This window comes from Saimiri boliviensis, chromosome 9, assembly GCF_048565385.1.
Source record: "Saimiri boliviensis isolate mSaiBol1 chromosome 9, mSaiBol1.pri, whole genome shotgun sequence".
Taxonomy (NCBI): Eukaryota; Metazoa; Chordata; class Mammalia; order Primates; family Cebidae; genus Saimiri; species Saimiri boliviensis.
The window spans coordinates 82246119-82270045 of record NC_133457.1 but is presented as its reverse complement, the minus strand read 5'-3'; the positions used below and the strand labels follow the sequence as shown (position 1 = coordinate 82270045).

General features: G+C 39.2%; 1 protein-coding gene and 1 pseudogene across 1 annotated transcript in view; both read left to right on the top strand.

The window, feature by feature from the left end:
• Nucleotides 1–22651, top strand: part of LOC120367911 (small ribosomal subunit protein eS10-like) — a 32002-nt pseudogene extending 9351 nt beyond the window's left edge.
• MACROD2 (mono-ADP ribosylhydrolase 2) overlaps nt 1–23927 on the top strand; it is a 2026697-nt gene that overhangs the window by 768441 nt on the left and 1234329 nt on the right. The window lies entirely within an intron of this gene.

The following is a 23927-nucleotide window of genomic DNA, read 5'->3' as shown; positions in this document are numbered from 1 at the left end:
AAGAAAATAAAGGTATCTCGTAGAGTTTGATTTCCTTCATTTGTTATCCTAACAATGGAAATGAAGAAGCAATACAAAGTTTTAAGAGAACTTAGCAAATGAATAATACAGTTATGATTTTAAAAGGAAATCCCTTTCAGTAACAGTAAATTAAAATCTTAATTATTATATTTCATTTCTCGATAGCAAACTGAAAAACAAAACAAAATAAAGCACTGTGAGACAAATTTGGAATCCACTCATAATACTCTCAAATGTCCTAAGGAATTTAGATGAATAAATTTCATTTAGTTCCAAAGATTACAGCCTATAACTTTGGACAATAATGTTATTTTTCTCAGGTAAGCATTAAAGAAAATAGATCCAGTATGTCTCTTTTTAAAAGACTGTATCTAGGCCCTGGTCCCAGACACTACAGCTGCTGAGCTGTTGATGCCTAAGAAGAACCAGATTGCCATTTATGAACTCCTTTTTAAGGAGGGAGTCATGGTGGTCAAGAAGGATGTCCACATGCCTAAGCACCCAGAGCGGACAGACAAGAATGTGCCCAACCTCCTTCACGTCCTGAAGACCGTGCAGTCTCTCAAGTCCCGAGGCTACGTGAAGGAAGAGTTTGCCTGGAGACATTTCTACTGGTACCTTACCAATGAGAGTATCCAGTATCTCCGTGATTACCTTCATCTGTCCCTGGAGATTGTGCTTGCCACACTATGCCATAGCCATCCAGAGACCGGCAGGGCTCGGCCTAAAGGTCTGGAGGGTGAGCGACCTGCATGACTCACAAGAGGGGCAGCTGACAGAGATACCTACAGACAAAGCGCTGTGCCCTCTGGTGCCAGCAAGAAAGCGGAGGCTGGGGCTGGGTCAGCAACCGGATTCTGGTTTAGAGGTGGATTTGGTCATGGACGTGATCAGCCACCTCAGTAAAATTGGAGAGGTTTATTTTGCATTGAATAAACTTACAACCAAAAATCTTAAAAAGAAAAAAAAAAGACTGTACGTAAGCTACTGATTTTAGATTTATTAAAAGAAATAAACACAGGTAATTTCCATCTTCTAGTGTGTCCTTTGCTCTGTGTGTATTTGTTTTGTTTAACCAGCAGATCACTTGTGTCACAAGATTTATATAACGTTAAGTGTTACTTCAGTATTTGTAATATCATTATCCATTTTAGGATAATTTCAACTTTTGTTTATTCCAGAAAGCAGAAGTAATCTGCATTCAGATTCAATGGCAATTTCATGCCCAGAATGCTTCCCTGAGCTTCACTGCTTATAAAAGCATGCAGTCTTGTATTTCCACAGCCATGCTAAGCAGCTGGATTCAGGCCTGTGCATTTGGTAATGCTCAGTACGTTTCAAAACATGGTCTGGGACTGAATATTTAGGGAAGATTGACTTAAAGATAATTAGTTCATATATTATAACAGATGCTTTAAAGCAGTTTGTGACTGAGCAAGTCCACTGGGCGACTCATGCACTGTACAGCATTTTAATAGATTCCCATGGAGCTGGTTTTCATCCAGCGAGGCTTTAGGTGCTGCCATCTCCTTGTTTGGAAAGGATTTGAATCTCACTGTGGATCTCATCACTGGAAGTACTCTAAGAATATCATTGAAAATACTGAGGATCTCTTGAGGATTTCAGTATCAGAGATACTTGTCCTTATCCTTAGATAAGTACTATTACGGTAGTTTTTACTAGGTAAACCCTGCAAATCTTGAGGTTGATCATTTTTTTCTCTCTTTAGATTGGCTTCTGTAACTGTAAGAACCAAATCTGAGGGCCCGCTTATAACTGCAGCATTTCATGGCACATATCTGTGTATGAATCCACCTGTGCTCTCCGGTCTTACTCTCTCCTCCTTATCCCCTTTTCATGTTCATATTCAATTCATTGTATCTTGCTGAATTATATTCTTTTTCTTAAGCTGACTTGAGTGCCTTTTTGAAATGAGGTAGATTATTAATTCATTAACTACTGGATAGATTGCTTGCCTGGCTCATTGTAATTTTCAAGTCATTAGCACAGCAGGAGAATTTATCAAGTATTTTTGATATGCTATTAGACATATCAAAACTAGACATTGGGAAGGTCTTACAGTCTTAATATGTTTATGTATCTTATATTTGAGTTAATTTTCTTAGTTTCTACTATATAGTAAGCTGCTGAGAAATTTTAAAGTCTTTGATAGCATAACTAGTACAAAAATTAATTAATAATCTTGGAAAAGGCATCCTTAATGTGTAATTAGATATTCCATGACATCATTTGCATAACAATGTCACATTATGCTTTATCTTCATATTCAGAGAGTTTTCAACATACAAAGAGATTGTATTATAAAGGTGTATTTAAAAGTTAGTCATTTAGAACGCAAAGTTCATTTTCATGAACAATCAAGTTTCTAAATGACAGCTGGGATCTTAGGTTAGCCCATAAAACCTGTTTTGCCCATAGTGTAGAAGACATAATTTTAATTTACAGTTACAAATTACAGAAAATGTTATTTTACATCTTAAAATAGAAAAAAAAAGCACAAAAATTACCTTATTTTAATTTTGAAGCCTAAGATAAAAATCGTATAATTAGGAAGTCAGGATGTAAATACACAGGTTCATGTAGATGCTAGAGAGAAATTCTGGGTATCTTCAAAGGGAGAAGGATTTATTGTACTGTGTGATTTCACCCCACAATATATTAATTTTCCCTTCTTTTTGTAAATATATCATTAATGGTAGGTACTCTTCTGATTATCAAGCAGAATTAAGTTCCCTTTCAACTTAAAAATTGAATAAGTAACAGAGGGAAGGGGCAGCAGAAGACAGAGTAAGTGAATTGATACTCCTGAGCTAAACAGATAGAAACTGGAGCAGAGGCCTCTGAGTAAGGGGAGTGCTGTGGACGTCGGAGAGATTTCCGAGGTGGCTCTAAATGAGCCACAAACTGCTGAAATCATGAAGGGTAGAGAGGGCTCATGTGTTGCACAAAACTCCCCAGGGGAAAATAACAACTGCAGATGAAGGGATGTGGGTCACACAGGCCCCCATGTTGTCCGCAGAGCTGGGGGCAGGGTGGAGGGAGGACAGGGAGGGACCCTGCATAGAGGGCACGTTCTTTATTTCCAGGTGGTGGCAAGCTGGGTGTTTGCCATCTTGGAAGTGCTTATACTTTTAAAACTTTGACTTACTCTGGGGATATCTGATACTATAAGCATACAGAAATGATGCTGAATTTCATTTTAAATATAAAGATCTGAGCCTGGGGCCAGGTACATAGCAAAGTATTAATTACCGTTAGTTGTTATTACTTTCTGGCATTTAATACAATTGTCAGTGAAGTTATTCATTCTCACTGTTTATTATAACTGAACACAGTCCTCTGAATCATGAGTTGGTATATCTAAAAGAAAATACAGACTACTGTTTCTTCATCACTCTGCCCCCGCTCACTGAGGACCTGGTTCCCTAACATGCACCGTCCACCAGGCCGTTTGATTCTTTTCATCCTTTTAGTCTCCCTTCATTCACATTATTCTGAGTTATCTTCTATTCCTCCCCAAAAATGAACATGCGCCCTTTAATAACTCTACCTCCATTCAACATTTTGAAACTTCTCCCTTCTTCCCTTTACCAGCCAACAACTAGAAACTGAGGTCTCCACTTATCATTGTCACATTTTTCCTAGCAATATACAATCACAGCTGTTCAGAATCGAACTCTGTTTCATCACCGTTACTGAAACTGCTATTATGGAAGTGACCAAAACTCTCTTTTGTATAGAATTTCGTAGTCTTTTCTCTGTTCTGATTCTCTTTTATTCCTTTGCAGTATCGAGGTCATTAGCCACCTTCTTCTGGAGCTCCTCCTTATTGCCTCTCTGAGACCTCCTCATTGCACCGTTCAGTCTATTGAAATCTTGCCCTTTCAAGTTCCGTCTTAGATGCTTCCTCCTCTTTGGGACTCTTCCTGATTCTCCCAGCTGCCCTCAATACATTTTGTCTTTGCCTCTATTGGAAAGCCTGTTTTCATCTTTAACATATAGATATTTGGGTATTATTAAGATCTCTACCCTGGATCCTCAGAATGAGGTTGTTGGAAATAGGAAATTGCTTTAAATTTACTTACTGAGTAAATTCCCAATCAACAGTTGCTGAGGACTGGCATTCTTTCTCCATGCAAGCTTCTGAAATGTTCCCTTTGCTGTACATTATTAACATTTGAGTCATGATATCTATATCTGAGGTTAAAAAGCTGACAAATTTCTCATTTAATTGCCAGCTTCATATGAACTAGTGACTGTGCTGTATTTCTGGTGAACACAGAATTATATACCTTTATTTCGGTGAGTTTACTGCCCCTTCATTCACGGTAGTTCTCACCTAAACTTGTTTTTTATTCCCAAGATTCTTATGAGATAGCTGTTTCAGCTCATTGGTATGCGAGAGCAAGTCTAATAGCACTGAATCCTGACATTGGTTCTGTATTCCTGCTCTCTCTGGATTCCTATCCTGGGATGCTTTTTCTCTGCCTGCTTTTTTAAGGCCACCAATCTGAAATGCAGTTTCCATTTGATGGAGCTGTAGATGAGCTTACTCTGAAAACACACCACTTGCCCTTGTGTCTCAGGTGCCCATTTGTAGTCCCTGCACACAAACCTGGGAGCTCCTTACTCTGTAATCTGCAGGCACTCGGGCTACCACGTATTGGAAAGAAATTTTGTCAACAATGAAAACCAGTCAGTAAATACTTAGGCATTTTCTCACTAGTAAATTGCTGCAATCTGAATCACCACCATGTTCTCCCGAGTCTTTTCCCATTCCATACTAGGTAGATCTATGCGACATCCCTGAATATGGCTTCTGCTGGTGGCTGCTACCTGAGGTCTCTTCTCCCCGTCACTCCCCGCTCAGGGCCTTGGCTGGTTCATATGGCCTCCTGCTGGTGAGGCTGATCACCTCCTTGCCTGGGACGCTTATTAGCTCTGCAAGGTATCCACAGCCTTCCCCAAGAGAGATTGACAGTCACTTTTATGCCTGCCAGGGTCTGTGTCATGCTTTTAGCACAACCCTCCACTTAGTTCATCCTGTAGCATATTAGGGATTCCCTCCTCTTGAACTTATCTCAAGTGTCTATACAAGCTTAGAAGACTTACTCAGGAGTGGGGTCATGATGTCTGTTCAGTGAGTGACAGATTCTTCTTTCTCAGCTCTTTTGCAATAGATAAGAGCCAGTAGTACATGACTCAATTTATAAGACGGCAAAAAATAAGTAAATAAAACCATGCCAAATCAAAAGCAAAAACAAAACCCATCTACCTGATGTCTTTTTTAAAAAAAGAAATGCTTTGATCATAGGATTGTAAGTGCTCACTTACTCACTGAGCACTTACTTCTCAGGTGTCTACTTAGGGTAAACTCGGCAAAAGTTTCTGGTAATGCATCGCCAATGTCAATATGGAACTTGGCCAGGCGCAGCGGCTTGTGCCTGTAATCCTGGCATTTTGGCAGGCCTAGGGTGGATTGCTTGAGGCCAGGAGTTCGAGACCAGCCTGGGCAACATGACAAAAACCTGTCTCTACTAAAAATACAAAAATTAGCCAGGTGTGGTGGTGGGCACCTGTAGTCTCAGCTACTGGGGAGGCTGAGGTGCAAAAATCACTTGAACCTGGGAGATGGAGGTTGCAGTGAGCTGAGATTGCACCGCTGCACTCCAGTGTGGGAGACAGAGCCAGACTCTGTCAAAACAAACAAAAAAATGTAAATGATGAACAGGTAAACTAAGCACAGAACAATGTCAGAAGTGCAGTTACCATAGAGGGAAGGAAAATAACAGAGAACAGAGAAAGGGGAAAATGAGCTTCACAGGATGGGGTTAGGACCAGAAAAAGTGATCCATGAAGTGGATGTTAAGGAATGAATGAAAGTACAGGGAAGACGATATATAGATCTCTGTGTTGTTTATGCAACTCTTCTGTATTTTCAAAACTACTTCTAAATAAAAAGTTACCACCTCACCAGGCCAACAGAGATGAAACTGAGGGAAACGTATATGCATACCATATGCAAAACTTGTTGCTCATTTGGTGCTACTAGACCTTTAGAGTCATGGTGAAACCCTGGAGACAAAGTTGGTGTGCATGCACTTGAATCTGGATGGATTTGGATTTTTAAAAGGGAGAGACATGAGAGTTCTAATTAATGGAATGGCATGATGAGCTTTTCTTTTCTGAAAAATACCTCTCTGTAACTTTGTGGAAAATAGGTAAGAGGGCACACATGTGAAGGGACCATGGTTTAGGTTAGAAGTGATGGAAATCTGTATCACGGAGGTGGCAATACGGCTGACAGTAAAAGAGTAAGTTCTTGAGATACTTAGAAGATGAAATTAATAGGATTTAGTCACTGATGGGTTTTAGAGAGAGAAGGAAAAGGATTTAAAGATTTAGACTTACCTGGCCAGAGTGATTCAAATTCATAGGAAAAGGACCCTGTGAGAAGGAGCAGGTTAAAGGGAAGAGGAAGAGAACCACTCCTGTTTTGAACAACCTGAATCTGCGCTGCCTATTCGATAGCTGAGAGACGGTGTCTCGTGGGTAGCTGTAAATCTAAAACCCAGACCTGGGGAAAGATCACAATGTAACTTAGAGACATAGATTTGAAAGTCGTTAATATATTTCGAATATCTTACCCTGGAATCCATGAGTAGTCCTTAGGGGTTCACAAAGCTTAGATATATGTGTATATACGTTCCCCTTAGGCTCAGGATCTGCATTGAGTATTTCCAGTTGCCTTACCCCACGTGCATATATGTGCATGAGGTCAGTTAGATCCCTTCTCTGCCTTCATCTGTGTCTCTGAGACTGATGTGTTTGCTGGCATTACCTGACTCCCTTGCCATTTGACTTAGAGTGAGGCATTGGCAGGAGATGAGAGGGAAGGAGAAGGGAAAGGTTGGGATATGCTTTTCCAGCTTCCCCACATTGGGTCCCATTTCTGGCAGAGGTTGTATTCCTCCAGAACTGTGGCTCCTGTCCAGAGTCATAGTGATGTGTAGTCAGCCGATTCTGGCTTACAGTGTTTACAGTGAATATCTGACCATTGCCCATGCTGTACTTCCCTCATTTAGAATGGCACCCTTAAGTTATTTATTTACTCTGGCATGGTTCTTCTGTCTGGCATTGTAACTGCTCTGGCAGTTGGTTTTGACCATTATTAGCTGAAAAAAAGAATTCCAGTGATAGTCCTGGAAGTACTGATAAAGTGAACACTTGGTAGTAAAAGGCAATTTTATGGCAGCTCCAGGAAGAAACAGAGGGTCAAGTTCAGAAAGCAATTAGAGATTGGTGGCAGTCCTTTGAGATATGAGGGATATAAACCTTACAGCAGCCTGATAAGGTTAAGATTAACCAATAATTGTATGGACAGTATCTGCAAAAAAAAAAAAAAAAGAACTATTGCTGAAGTATATCTCAAGTTCAGTAGCTATGGAAAGAAAAAGAAAAATGATTGCTTATGTTTGAAATTGAAGACAACATATTCAAAACGATTGTGCTTCAAGGAATCCATGTAGGAGAGATTAAATGAGTTCTGTAATCTCAAGGAGCTTGTTCTTAAAGCTAAATGGTGTGCTCATTTATCAGTCCAGATAAGGATACAGGAATCAATGCAAAGGAAAGCAAGATCTCTTTTTTCTTCTGTGTTGTCACATACTCAAAACAATTTTCAGCTCTATTCCAAGTGCTGGCTTAAATAATTCTGACTATATCAATTTAACTGGACTATAAATGACACTTAAATGTTTCCCAGTAAGTCATTGGTATAGCACAAACCAATGATAGGCATTTTTGGTCTCATGGCTGGTCACACAGTAAGATGTGTGAACAAACGTTCTCTTATAAGAGCAAAGGCCAGGCATGGTGGCTCACACTTGTAATCCCAGAACTTTGGGAGACCAAAGCAGGGGAAGTGCTTGAGGCCAGGAGCTCAAGACCAGCCTATGCAACATAAAAAAATCCTATCTGTACAATTAATAATCAATCAATAGTGTCTTTGTTATTAGTCCAGATTAAAATAAATAAATATTTTTAAATATTATAATTATATTTTTAAAATATAGTTGACATGGTCAAAAATTATCCAGAATCCAACCTGGCATAAAGGGATTAATTTTTTTCAGTTTATTGTTTTTTTAAGGAAAATCACCCTAGCTGAAACCAACTGTGTGGACAGTGAAAATGATGAAATACTGAGAGAAACTTTAGAAGTGCAAGTGAGACAGTAAGGTGCTAACAGGCCCTTAGAAGTCTTGGCAGATGAAAGATGCTGAGTGTCAGTTTACTTGAAGACGATATATATACAATGGGTTTGACTCTGATTCCACTATTTAATGGTGTGCCCCTAGGAACCCACTCAATCTTACTGAGCCTCAGTTTCTTCTTTGGTTAAATTGGGGTAACCATACTTGTTTAATTTACTTTCTAAGGTTGTTGCATGTACCCAATGGAATAGTGTATGTAAAGCTTTCCCATGAATTTGGGAACTGATATTAGTTTTATTTCCTTGTTCTCAGTTGGACTGTATGGAATCTTAAAGATCTAGCCCAATGTGAACCTTTTCCTTTTAAAAATTTTTTATGATTTTATGGTATCTTGTTATATTGCCTAGGCTTGTCTCAAACACCTGGCCTCAAGCAGTCCTCCTGCCTCGGCCTTCCAAAGCACTGGGACTATAGGTATGAGCCACTGTGTCTGGCCTCCCCCACCCCCTTTTTTGAGATGGAGTCTTGTTCTGTCACCCAGGCTGGAGTGCAGTGGCACCATCTCAGCTCACTGCAACCTCCGTCTCCCGGGTTCAAGCGATTCTCCTGCCTTAGCCTCCCGTGTAGCTGGGATTACCCATGTATGCCACCACACCCAGCTAATCTTTTCTTCTTTTAATAGAGTGTTTGATTGCACGTCTTCCTGAGTGAACAACCGTAAAGATCAGAAAATTCCAGTAACAATAACTTTTTAACCAACACCATCTAAAGAGAACCTTGAACTTATTTCTCAATAAAGAAGGGAGGTTTTGAAATTCAAGAAAAGGATAAAAGAAGGTTTGAGTTTTATTGAGACTAGGAGACAGAGTTTAAGCTAGTTCTTAATCTATTATTAATAGTGAGGCCTTAGACCTCATTTAAAAAATGACCTCCTTATAGAATATGAAGTGGTACCCTTAAGACCTAACCATTGATGAGCTTACAAAAAGAGATATATTTTTCCCCATCGGAAAGCTTCCCTCTCAGTGCAGTTTGAAAAATGAAGGTCTACCCAGGGTAGTCATCTTTCATGTAACATTAAAGATTAAATGGAATTGGTTGGTCGCAGAGCCAGTGTTTCCTTTGAATTGTTTAGTATAAAGAGGTCGTTCTTCTTGAATATTTTCTAGTACTGTATCTTATTTTGTTACCCACCTGTGATGTAGAATCTCTTCTTTCTTGGCAGGAAGAGAAATTTGTACTACACTTATTTACCTTTGGCACAGTCTTTTGTGCAACTAGAATTTTTGCTGTTGAAATTGCCAACTGAGTAATAAATCAGGTTTAGAATTTCATATCCAGCCACACTAAACTTCATAAGCAAAGAAGAAATAAAATCCTTTATGAACAAGCAATTGCTCAGAGTTTTCCTCACTACCAGACCTGCTTTACAAGAGCTCCTGAAAGAAGCACTAAACATAGAAAGAAACAACCAGTACCAGCTGCTACAAAAACATACCAAATGGTAAAGAGCATCGACACAATAAAGAAACTGCGTCAACTAATGGGCAGAACAACCAGCTAGCATCAAAATGGCAGGATCAGATTCACACATAACAATAGTAACCTTAAATGTAAACGGGCTAAATGTCCCAATCAAAAGACACAGACTGGCAAATTAAATAAAAAGTCAAAACCTACTGGTGTGCTGCATCCAGGAAACCCATCTCACACACAAGGAAGCACATAGGCTCAAAATAAAGGGATGGATGAAGATTTACCAAGCAAATGGAGAGCAAAACCAAGCAGGAGTTGCAGTCCTAGTCTCTGATAAAATAGACTTTAAACCAACGAAGATCAAAAGAGACAAAGAAGGGCATTACATAATGGTAAAAGGATCAATTCAACAAGAAGAGCTAATGATCCTAAATATATATGCATCCAATATAGGAGCACCCAGATACACAAAGCAAGTTCTTAACGACCTACAAAGAGACTTAGATTCCTATGCAATAATAGTGGGAGACTTTAACACTCCACTGTCAATATTAGACAGATCAACAAGACAGAAAATTAACAAGGATATCCAGGACTTGAGCTCAGATCTGGACCAAGCAAACCTAATAGACATTTACAGAACTTTCCACCCCAAATCCACAGAATATACATTCTTCTCAGCACCACATCACACCTACTCTAAAATTGACCACATAATTGCAAGTAAATCAATTCTTCTTGAATTCTGATGTGAATTAGCTTCCCCAGCAGAGCTTTGGCTGGGGATAACTTTTATCTGAATGTCTCCTTCTCACTTCTTTGAGAGGTCACATAAAATATAAAGGAAGACGGCACAACTCTTGTGGTCTTTAAAGACAAGGGAAGACAATGGATTAAAGTGCTCTTATTACATCTAGACTTATAGACTGTTAAGAGTTTATTAACCTCAAAGTGTCAAAATGTTCTATAAATAAGATAGTATGCAAATCAGGCTACACATATGATAAAAATTGTCATTTGAATAAGTGGCCTAGAAATATATAATACTACACAGATTTCATATTTTTTGAATTCACAAAATTTAGACACTCACATTCCTTTAAAAACCAATTTTGCTGCTTTATTTATTATTTATTACATTGCCTTTATTTTTTTCTGTAATTCTCAGCTGTTTAGAAAACTACACAATTACCAAACTGCCTCAAAAGCAAGATTTGTTACTGTAGCTATCAGAAGGCTAAGATATCACAAACATTTGATTCTGTAAGAGTATGTATGTGTGCCTGTGTGTATATCATGCATGGTTTTAAGATACAGCATGCTAAATAAATTGTTTATATTTGTGTTTGTGTATATATATTTACCGCTTATGAAAAGAACATCAGCCATGGCAGAGATTGAAGTAAGAGCTTGCCACATTATCTCATTTTTCTTTATGACAATTCTTGAATGAAGGTATTTTCCACATTTATTAGATAATGCAGTAGGCTTAGTAAGTGGCTGTATTAGTCCATTTGTCTTGCTATAAAGGAATACCTAAGGCTGGGTAATTTATTTTAAAAATAGGTTTATTTTGGCTCATAGTTCTGTAGACTGTAAAACAAGTATAGTGGTGGCATCTGCTTCCAGGGAGGGTTTGTGGAAGCTTACAATCATGGCAGAAGGGGAAGGAGAGCTGGTATTTGACATGGTGAGAGACGAAATGAGAAAGAGAGGAAGTGACATATTCTTTTTAAACAATCAGTTCCCATAGGAAATAATAGAGCAAAAACTCACTCATTACTGAGGGGAGGACATCAAGCTATTCATGAAGGACTCACCCCCATGACTCTAACACCTACAACCAGGCCGCACCATCAACACTGGGGGAGATACTTCAACATGAGATTTGGAGGGGACAGACATCCAAACTGTATCAGTGGTTTAGCTGGGATATGAACCTAGGTCTTCCTGTCTCTAGAGACCAGTCATGTAAGTACACAGAAACCGTATTCTTCCTTGCCACCACAAAAAAACCCTCTACCAATTTGCCAGTGTTGGTTATAAATAATTTTATATGGATTTATAAAGAAAAGAGCAAATTTGGAGCTTCTCTGGAAACCGAAAAAAAAAAAAAAATCTGCACTCATATCAACCTTTGAAAATTCAAGGAGCAAGCAGAAGATTGGGTTACTTCTGTGATCAGATTGATAATTCCAGCAGGCAAATCTTAGTCACAACGAGTCCCTGGAGTCCAGCCAGTCGGGCTGCTTTGATGTTGGGTTCAGTAGAACTGAACCAAATGTGCGTGGGAAACAGAAGGACCAGATATGGCCATGACTGCTCATCAGTCAGGATTTCAGAGACTGAAGAAGACAGACTGAACAAACCTGAACCCACACAGGAAAAATGAACATGGCAGGAGCAAACCATTGCCCTCTCAAACAGCACAGGGAAGAAATTTCTGGAGCCGAAGAGTGGGTTTGGGGCTGTATAGTCCAGAGCCTGGGCTCAAGGGAGCCTCGGGTCACCAGTGGGAGTGATCGTCCATATCTTGAGTCTCCTAACAACTTGACATGAGTAGTTTAATATGTTCAAGCTTCAGTTTCCACCCTTGCAAAATGAAAATTATATTGTTCTCTTCTCAGGCTGTTGGTGAAGATGAATGAGATAACATTGATGAAGGGAACGTCAATATAGTGCCTGATACACAGTACAGATGTGTATAATCATAATCATAGATTCACAATAATGCCCTTTCTAGCCACATCTGACAGAGATACTAGCACAGTGGTCCACAAACATACGGGTCAGAATTGTCATCAAAGTCTGTGATCTGCTGACATGACGAACCCATTAGATCTCTGTCTGTCATCTGGATATTGTTCCTTGCTTTTTCCAAGATCTTTTTGAAAATGAGAATATATATTCCTAACCTTTTACTATTTTAAAAGCTTTCTGTTGAGTGTAATATACATATGGGAATGTGCAAATATCAGTTATACAGCTTGATGAAATTTTACCAACTGAAAATTTGTGTAGCCAGTACCTAGTTGAGAAACAGAACATTTTCTTCAGTCACTATACTTTCCCAGTGAAGTGTATTTTGGGCTAATAGATAAGTTTTGTTAATTTGTCAAATTTAAATAAATAGAGCCATATACTTTGTAGATGATTGCATCTCCGTTCATTCAGTCAAGAAAATGGTTGTAAGATTCATAGATTCATTCATGTTTTGCATGTAGCCGTGCTGTTTTTTTATTGCTATGTAATATTCTATTTCGTGAATATACCTCAATTTATCCATTTTCTTATTGATAGGCATTTGAGTAGCTTCCATTTGGGGTATATTATGAATAGATATTCTATAAATATTCTTGTGTATGTCTTTAGTGTACAAGTGGATGCATTCTTGATGCCTAGGTTTGGGACTGCCAGGTCATAGTATGCATATGTTTAGCATATTTCAAAAGCAAGGGTATCAATTTACATTCCTACCACCAGTGTACTGGGTTGCATTCAATGATTATTGTGTATTAAGAATCATTCTTCCTGCATCGTGGTTATTTTTAAAGCATCCACCTGAGAAGAACGCTGCTCTACTAAGGGCTGGTTCTTGTGGGCATTAGATCCCACAAAGATGGCTGAGAGCAGGACGGCCCTATATTATGCGTATGTGTTAGAGGCTGGAAAGCTATCAGAACCGTGTATTTCTGCTTCTGTTTTATGGCTTCATATATTTTGGTGGCAGTCCTTAACAGCTGTGGATTTATTTTTCTAATGTTTTCTTGGAAACTGAAACGAGTTTGAAAGCAGCCCGATTCATATAGACCACACAAGTAAGAAGCAGCATATTAGATAACACAAATATGGGCTAGAGTGGCGCCAGAGAACAAAAAAGAAATGACTAATGATTAGGTAACGAGTGGACCCAGGCATGAAATTTAGTAATATGCTGTTTAAACATAAAAGGCTAAGAAAAACTTGTTTGAAATTGTAGAAGTGTCTGACAGCTAGTGTAAGGAATGTGTGAGTTTTCACGCTGACATCCTCCCATACCAAGGGCAGTTTCAACTTATCAGGTAGCCTCCAATTTTAGCAATGAGGAGGAAAATGGGTAATAAAAATGAGATCTTGTGTTAATTCAAACCATTCACAAATCTCTTTATTTTAGGGAAAGTCATGCTAAAACCACAAACCAGCAGGAAGAAGTAAAACTTTCAATAATGGATTGAGCATTGACTGAGCTTGAGGTCTGACACGCTGCTTTTTCCCATTTTATCCTCAAATCCTGCCAGTTGTGTGTTTTCACCAACATGTTTCCCACAGATTGGTCCCAGAGATGCTAAGTCAACTGTCCAAGTTCCCAAAGTTTGTGAATGACAGAGCCATTTTCAAATTGAGGTTGCCCTGATTCTTTGCTGCTTCATGTTGCCAGAGAGACATAAAAGGGAAGCACTATGTTTTGGCAGTAAACAGCAGACAGACTATAAACAATTATCTGATGGACAACACAAACGCTCTTTACGTCTCTGTCGCTGTGCCCTGTTTGGTAGGAGCAGCCGAATGCCGTTGGGCTCTTTCACCTTCTGCTATCTCACCAAGGCAAAGCCACGCTGAGACAAATCACTGTCCTTGTTGTCCCCTCACCTCCACGTCTGTCGTCATCTCTGTTCCCTTACGTTGTAATTTTCTAACCCTTTCCCCTCCCATCGAGTGGTCTTATCTGTAAAATGGGTCCTCGAGTTGTCTATAGCTCCTCACTAAGACCCAGTCTAGATCAAAAATGAATGCTGGGGGCTCTCAGGCAGTGGGGCAATATGTGGAATTTCTGGTAGTTTGGGGGTATGTTCTTAGTGCAGACAAGTTTTCCTTTGCCCTGTTGGAATCACATCAGAGCTGTCAAATTATATTGCTTCTCATGATGTGGTTAAAGTGACTTGGGATGTGCTCCTCTGGCTTTCCCAACTGAAGAGCTTTACTGTGAAGCTTGAGCTGAAGGTAGAGATGAGCTGGTAGGCCCAGGTGAGGAGAGCAGTTCAATTCCTTGTGACATCTAGAATCAGCACCTGAGTGATCGAGTTGGATAGTACTTTCATGATCAGGCATTCCAAACACCTCATTTAATGAGGGAAGCTTCGCAAGTCAAATCTAAGAATGCCAAGTTAGGGAGGAGTGAGAGCTAGAATAAAAATTTCCCAATGCACACTACAGTCCTCTTTGATTTTTAAAAAAAGTTATTGTAGGCTGGGCACCATGGCTCACTCCTATAATCCCAGCACTTTGGGAGGCCAAGATGGGTGGATCACCTGAGGTTAGGAGTTTGAGACCAGCCTGACCAACATGGTGAAACCCTGTCTCTACTAAAAATAAAAATTAGCCGGATGTGGTGGCACATGCCTGTAGTCTCAGCTACTGGGGAGGCTGAGGCAGGAGAATCGTTTGAACCCAGGAGGCAGCAGTTGCAGTGACCTGAGATTGTGCCATTGCACTCCAGCCTGGGTGACAGATTGATACTCCGTCTCAAAAAAAAAAAAAAAAAAGTTAAAAAAGTTTTTGTAATCTGACAGATGAGTAAAATTAAGCAAAACAAAGCTAGCTGGTTTAACAAACTCCATTTCTAGTATCAACCAAAAATGTGTGAGTCAGCATTAAATTGGGCCAGATTTGGGGTGGGAGAAAAAAATGGTCAGATTTGTTCCATCAAAAGTCATCATTAGATGTCTTCATTTCAAGCTCAGAGAGTACATAAAGCAATTTGTTGCTCACAGCACGTCCACAGCAAATTATTTCCCTTCCTAAATCAGAATTGTGGTCATCTAATTTCCCATTCTCAGTACTAGTCACGCTTTCCCTCTGTGTAAAAATTCAGATTTTCTTCTCTCTTCTTAGACACATGGCACCTTTTACCTTCAAAAGGAAATTGCAGCAATTGTATTGGCATCATGTAATGATATAGCCACATGCCAATCACATTTGCATTTCCTCTTGTTGCTACTGAAAAGCTGCAAAGGAGTCCCTGTCGTCGTGTGTAGGACCTCTTCCGGCCCCGCATTCACAGCATGCTGGCAACAGCAGGCATTCGGTCAGCAGGTCATAATGGCCCTACCACTTTCTGTCATTCAAAATGGAATTTAACTGGGAACTTCACATTGTATTGTACACCTAACCCAGTTTTCTTATTTGTTGTAGGTTCATCTTGTTAAACCGTATGGCAAAAATAAAATTCTATTTACCAAACTCTTCTTAACAGATGGAATGTTTAATAGGCCAATAAATAATAGGTTTTAAAATAGCTTGCTAATCTTTGTATTCTCTGTATTCTTAATATCTTTCTTATCTACTCCAGACCTTTTATTTTAAAACTTTAGAATATATTAAATAATTACTAGTCATTGTTTATTAGATCATTATATTCTGCACTTAGCTTTATTGCTTATATTTTAACAACTGTAAGAAAGACAATGGCATATGCAGTTTGTAGTTTGTTGCTATGGGCAGGCCCTGGGTTAAGCAGTTAGAGGATCTAAGTGAGTTCTTACCTTATGGATATCACTGTCGCCTTTTTACAAATGAGGAAACTGAGGTTCAGAGAGGTTGAGTGACTCTTTCAATGCCACACTTAAAAAAGTGGTCAAGCCAGTAGTGATGGTGAGGGTCTATAGTTTCAGCAACTCAAAAGGCTGAGGTGAAAGGGCCACTTGATACCAGGAGTTCGAGTACAGTTTGGGCAACATGAGAGACCCTGTTTAAAAAAAAAAAAAAGAAAACCAAAATAAGTGGTCAAATTAGGATTCATAATCAGAACTATCTGACATTAAAATGCTCTCGAAAGTGAAAACACATTATTCTGCTTTTACAATGGCGTGACCTTTCTTCCTTATTCCATATTCACGTGGACCATTTCATCCACAGGGAAAGAAGAGGAAATTAGAAATACCATGATTTGTGACTTAATTGACAGTGAATTGATAGATAGCATTGAAGCAGAAGGATGAGTACACAGCACAAAATCGATTCAGATGCTAGCAAGGAGCTTTTTTCACAGACTGTAGGACCTTTCTGAAAACTTTTTGAGATAGCTGAACTTTATTGATTCAAATAGTAAAACTTTTACAAAGTAACTTTTTAAGTTTTATTTTAGTTTTAATTGATGAATAGTAATATTCGAGGGGCACACAGTGATATTTTGATACATGTATATATTGTGGAATGATCAAATCACAGAACTAGCATATCTACCACTTCAAATATTTATGGTATTTTTGCAGTAAGAACATTAAACATCCTTTCTGTTGGCTGTTTTGAAATATATAATGCATTACTATTAACTATAATCACTTTGCTGCTCATTAGAACACCAGAACTTATTTTTCTTAGCTGTAACTTTGTGTCTGTGGCCAGTGATAGCTCCCTGCCCCCATCCCACTTCAAGCCTCTGGTAACTACCATTCTACTCTCTATTTCTATGAGTTCAACTTTTTAAAGTAACCTTCAATGGAAATCTTTGTAAAATATTATGTAGGCATTTCTGTATAGCACTTAAACAGATGACCTAAGGACATCACTTGAAAAATGCAGAATTTCACTATGAGGTGGAATAGCCCTGGTCCATTTTCATTTGTCTTGAAAAATCCAGAATTTCACTATGAGGTAGAATAGCCCTGGTCTGTTTTCATTCATCTTGAAAAATGCAGAATTTCACTATGAGGTGGAATAGCCCTGGTCCGTTTTCATTTGTCTTGAAAAATCCAGAATTTCACTATGAGGTGGAATAGCCCTGGTCCGTTTTCATTTGTCTTGAAAAATCCAGAATTTCACTATGAGGTGGAATAGCCCTGGTCCGTTTTTATTTGTCTTGAGCTCTGCTCTCTTAATGTTTACTCTCATGTCTGAATCCACTTGGTTCCTCCCTTAGTGACTTCTCTTCTGTCTCGTGTGCTACGGACCATGTAACACAGAGTTGCAAGAAACCTGTGTGTGGAGTGATTGAGATTCTGAAAGAATACCTTACAGAGGAGAGTGGTACTTCAGTTATAGCTTTTGGGGGTACCAGCCAAGTTTTACAATTTTGAAATACTGATTTATTTATATTCCACATTGTTCACTACATGTAAATGCACATGTCATAAAATGATGGTAAAGGTACATACAGAAAAATTAGGCATGGAAACATATAAATGAGAGCCCATATCAAAGAGCTTCTTGGCAGTCAAACCCAAAGAGGCAGACTTAATTGATTTTTATTATCATAGAAGATAATGTATAACAGCCCTGAAAGAGCTCATAGAAAGCTTCATGTATCTTTTTTTAAAAAAATTCTCTAAGTCAGAGCTGTGTTGTAGTGGGCTAAATTTTTTTTTCTTTTCTTTTTCTGAGACAGAGTCTTGGTCTGTCACCCAGGCTGGAGTGCGGTGGCGCAATCTCAGCTCACTGCAACCTCCACCTCCCGGATTCAAGCAATCCTTCCATTTTAGCCTCCCAAGTAGCCAAGACTACGGGCGTGTGCCACGATGCCCAGCTAATTTTTGCATTTTTAGTAGAGATGGGATTTTGCCATGTTGGGCAGGCTGGTCTTGAACTCCTGACCTCAGGTGATCTGCCTGATTTGGTCTTCCAGAGTGCTGGGATTATAGGCATGAAGCTCTGTGCTGGGCCTAAAATTTCTTCTTGGTATTGCTTTCAATTAAAAGAAAAAAAAAGTCATTAGCAGTAACAGCAACTGAACAATTAGATTAAAATACCACAAATGAAAGAATGAAATACACAGGTTTGCTCCCTGGGACCTTAACCATCTATTCCGAAAGTAAAGACAAAACTTTATAGAGCTAGGCAGTTGAAGTCAGTATATGTTGTCATTACTGAATTTATGTAAATCATAGATATAACATTCTAAACCTAGTTTTTCAACTTCATAACTAAGATATGTGATTGAAGATTCCTCAAATGCTTACAAGGACATTAACATCACCCAAATCAGTCAAAATATGTCATCTACCACTGAATTGGACACCCATATCCAATGACTGGTTAATGCAGGTATCAAAAGGCCAGCCCCTTCACCTCAATTTGTGACAGCTCTAAATTGTGTCCCAGTTTCACAGACCTCCGCAGAGTTGGCAGAGGCCTGGTGGTGACTGCCTCTCTGCCCAACTTCCCTCTCTGCCCAGCTTCTCTCTCTGAGCAGTCCTGCTTCCTTCACTTCCACCATAGTTGTTAATCTCCAGATCACTCCCTAATACATTTCTTGTACTCCAGTCTTCATCCCAGGTGCTGCTTCCCCCAAAAAAGAACACACCGCATTACAGATCACTGTGCAAGCCACTAACAACACTGTTCAAGGGAAGTTACAGTCCAGTTTACAAGACAAGGCACAGCAGTGCATACAGAGGCTGAGGGGCAAACAAACCCTGCAGCTTCTGAATGCTCTTGCATCTCAGAAGTCAGGGGGATTGCTGAGAGCTGGGGGAGCTAAGGAAGGCTTCTCAGAGGAAGCATCTTTTAAATGTTTTCTTTTTCCACTTGAAGCACCTATCTCGGAAGTCAAATGATTCAACACTACTACTTTCTATGTGTGTTTGTAGAAGTGTATAACAATTTGAGGGATCATATTCTTATACTGTAATCTTTCTAAATCCTCTTTCTAAATCCTAATGATGTATATGAATACCATAGAAATAGCAATAGTTCACAAAGGCCTGCAGGAAGGTAGTCTTGTTTCCTACACAGAACCCTGTTCCGTTACTGCCCTTCTCTCAGGATTATCATGTAGCTTTTCACCTTAAGAAACTACTGTGCAGTCATTTGACTAAATAATGCTTTTGGCTGAAATACGGGTCACAAACATCTCTTATTTTGTTATGTCTAATATTTTACCGTCTCTGCTCAACATAACTTACTCTCTTCCTAGTTTGGCTTTTTCTTTACTTACACTGACACGTGGTTTTGAAGGAGAACTTGATGATTCACAGTGATATAGTATGTACTTTAATGAGGTTCTGCCATTCATCATGCTGTTACATCCATGTATTGTAACCCTAAATTGTTGTTACCTGTACTGGCAGTGTTCAGTTTCGTTTCCCCAGAAGCAGACCCTGAGGTGTTAAGGATTTGAGGATAGGCAGTTAATTAGGGAGGTGACTCCTGGTAGGATAGAAGAAAAGTGAAATAAAGAAGAAAATCCCATCAATAAAAGTATATCAGGCAACTTAACAACTGTGAGCAAGTTTAGCTTAATCCAACTAGGGAACTCTGGAGACCCCTGTAGAATATACACCTCCCTTTCCCAGATAAAGGCAAGGGATCTGTGTTACTTTTATACTAACTCCTGTCAGTAATCTTTTAAGAACTGTTTCCCTTGGACATTAAGTCCTGAGCACTTCCAGTTTCCCAAGTGCTTGAGCAAAGTAGATTCTCAAAGTCAGAGAAAGCTCTTAGGCAAAATAATAAAATGCAGGTACTGGCAGTCAGGCCTAAGGGCACTGAAATGATAAAGGCAGGGGGGTTCGGGTGAGGTCCTGAAACATCATCTACACTGGCTGATCAAGAGAAAACACAGTGTTGCAATCCCATTGCAGAGACTGAATAGTCTCTTCCTCACTCTTGCAGTCAGTTATGCCCCAATTTCTGTTGATGCCATTTCCCTGCTAGCTCTGGGGACGACCCTTGCTTTGCTGTTTTTGCTGTCTTCTAGCCACCTATGTCTGCTTTCTTGACTGTTAATATCCCAAGAGTTCTTGCATCTGAGCCTTTGTTCAGGATGGAGGTTGGGTCCCTTTGCTGAAATGTGTTTCTACCTCTGTGTATTTCTATTGCAATCCTTCCCCAACGCTCACCTTCTCCGAGACACTTCACACATCTTTCTCCTATAGTTGGTGGTACTTCATTTTAGCCTCATTTTAGCATTTCTCATATTCTTGCCTTTTATGAAGTCAGGTTCATAGACATCTCTCTTTCCCACTCAGTTGTGAATTTCTGTGGGGCAGGTACTGGCATGCAATTACTATGGTGCCCACTCCAGTGCTTCACATACAGTAGATATTTGATAAATGCTTGTTGAATTAAATTGAATAATTTAAATCCAAATTAGGCCAGAAAAGGATAGTGTTTTGAAGGGGGCACCAGATTCAGTTACCTGGTTAGGGGAAACATACACTTGAATTTTCTAAGGACATGCACTCAAGCTGTCATTAAAATTAAAATCCTTCATTAGACGCTTTCATTGTTGCCGAAATAATATACCCCATGCCTTGGAGCAGTAGATATAACAGCCTCTCTTAGTTATAATTTTGTGACATCAGGTATCAAGCAGTTGGGAAATTGCAAGAACTGGTAATATAACTTTACATATAGTATATCATTACAAATGAGAAAACAGGGCCTAGGGGCAGGGATGCTCTGTAACATACTTTTCTGAGAAGAAAGAAAACTCAATGGAAAGACAGTAAATTCTGTAAAAAGCATTTTCTCCTTAAAATAAAATGACTATGCCCATTTAGTTATCTTTTAATAATTTCAGTTATCTTCTGCATGGCAACATGCTAAAAGAAACGAATTATCTCTCTGTCAGAAAACTGCCTGTCTCTCCCTCTTAGTGTCTCTCACACGTGCGCATGCACACACACACACACACACACACACACACAACTCTGAGAGCAACCATTCATTTTAGGAGTCTGGGCTAACTCTGGATACTGCTCCAGGAATTAAGGGCCTAGACTGGGCAAATCTCTCTGCTTACTGGAGATACCCACCATTTCCTCTCCTGTTCCCCACCCTTTTCTACCTTTGCATACTTGTAATCTAATCTGATTTAAATAAGCAAAATAAGTAACCTTTAATGGTATGATAACTAGAAAAAATGTTATCACTGTGCTTAAATGAATTTAAATGGAGTCATATTTTGAGGGAAGGGGAGGGGGCCAGTCCCCCTGCGGGACTTGGAGTCAAGACAGAGGACTGTGGGTGAGTTTTATGGCAAGGCTCTTTAAATCTGTTTCATAGCTTACATGCCCCACAGTCTTCTGATGCTCCAGCCCAAACAGCGATGCACACTGTGTCAGGAGACTGTTAATAGCCTAAACCCCGAATTACTGTGACTTAAACTCAATGTAGTATTATGTTGGCTTTTTATTGTTGTGTATTTTTATTTTTATTTTTAATCTCACCTGAGAAGGAGGCAGACCAGGGGTAATAAGGGAGACCCATGATCATTAGGGACCTAGACTTCTTTTATCATCTTTCTCTCTGTATTTGTCTTCCATCTTCATTGTCACAGAAGACTTGCTGGAGCACCATCAATTGCTTGTTTGTTCCAGGCAGAGAAAAGGGGGAACAAGGGAAAAAGATTAAAGAAACAATCCTTCTTCACTGCATCAGCAGCTTACTTTCCTTATATCTCATTGGCTACCTCTATCGGAAAATAAGAATAGGAAATGTATTTTAATAAAAATGCATTTTATTAAAAGAAGAGAATAATGGCTATCACATGTGCACAGACATATACAATATTGGTTTTGTCAGATTCTTATGTGGATTAGGCTGCAAAAGGGTAGTGACAGCATGCTTTAAGTGCCTAAGAAGTCTCTGTAGATTCCCAGTCCTCTCACTGATAATGTTTGGCTCACTCAGAGAAAGAGAGCGAAACAAAGAGAGAGAATATGAGGGAAGAGGCCTGACATTTTCTGAAGAACTGAGACCTTTTTTTTTTTTTTTTTGAGATGGCTTGCCTTTTTCACCATCTGGAATTCTAAGCACTGAATATTTGTGCCAGACTCTATGGTAGGACAGCACAAATCCTTTGTTAACATGGCTTGGCCCTTACCTCTTAATATCCCTATTTCTTCCCTGAGGGAGCTTGTCTGGAAAGGATACAGGTATCATTATTTCCCTCCTGCTGGCCAAAGTTGTCTCTGTTCATTCTCAGCTTTCAAAAGAAATTGAGCTGAATCTATTTTTAAACTCTTAGGGATTCATTATCAGAAAAGGAAAAAAAAGAGAGAGAGAGAGATTTGAGTTGTTTTTGAAGGAAGTGGAGACCAGAAGTCCAAAGTTGAACTCTGTACTCTTAAAGACAAAAACTAGAGTTGATCTTAGGATCGCAGTGGGCTCTGTGCACAAGAATCCATAGCCTTTGTTAGAGAGGAATGCCCATGGTCTTTGTTGAGATGATCACCTACCTCTTCAGAATCTCCAATCTAGAATTTCCCATTTCACTTTTTAGTAAGAATATAAAGTTGGATGCTGGGTGTTCAGATTCCTGATTCTGCTCTCTCTGTCCTCTCAGGCCTCCAACTGTGTATAAAGAAAGAGACAGTGGGGAGTGCAGCAGCTAAGATAGGAGAGGTAACATGCCTGTACGATCCTCAGAACAGCCACCACTGGGAAATTCAAATGATCATACGCCATTTCTAAGGAGGTCAAAGTTGCAGGCTTGAGTCTTACATGGATCATTTAGCTCTATCATGTTCATCAACCATAAGCAATAAAAATAATGATAATAGTTGCTACCAAGAATTTGTTTATTTCTCATATTTGATCTGTCATGTATAATATGATCTAAATGGAATAGACCATTTGATTTAATATTAAATGCCTATTGAAGAGACGATCAGTTGTTAAGTTTTAATAACTAATTTAAAGCATCTTCATCAATCTTCTGTCAATTACCTTTTCTATTTTAAATGGTCATTTTTGAAAAGCTTTGTCATTGAATATATTGTAACCTGTGAAAAAAGGTGTTTAAATGTGACTTATCCTCAAAGGTGCATAGAAAAGAACATCTGTCATTGTTAAAGATCATGTAGCCTTTTTTCTCTGCCTGGGGAAAAGTTCAAAGTTGACAGTTAGTTCACTTGAAGAGATGTAATATGAAGTCAAAGCAAAGGTAAGTTGACAGGACAAGCAAGATAAAGTTTACCAAGGAGTCCTGGCCCCTGTCATCTGTTCCATGATCTCACCTGAAACAAAATCCATGTTCTGCTTTATCTTCCTGTGTATCCAGGAGATTTAAGTAGTACTGATTCTGTCTGCAGAGTAAGTACAGTAGACATAACACCACGCCTCGTTTTCCTTTTCATGCCGGAAAGCCATGTTCCCATGTTGAGACTGCTTTTAGTGGGGACGCTCTATTCTTTTCCAGAACACTGCTTCAAGGCAAGAGGGGGCAGACTTATGACACTTTACAGTGTCTGGAGCATATCCAGAAGGTGATCT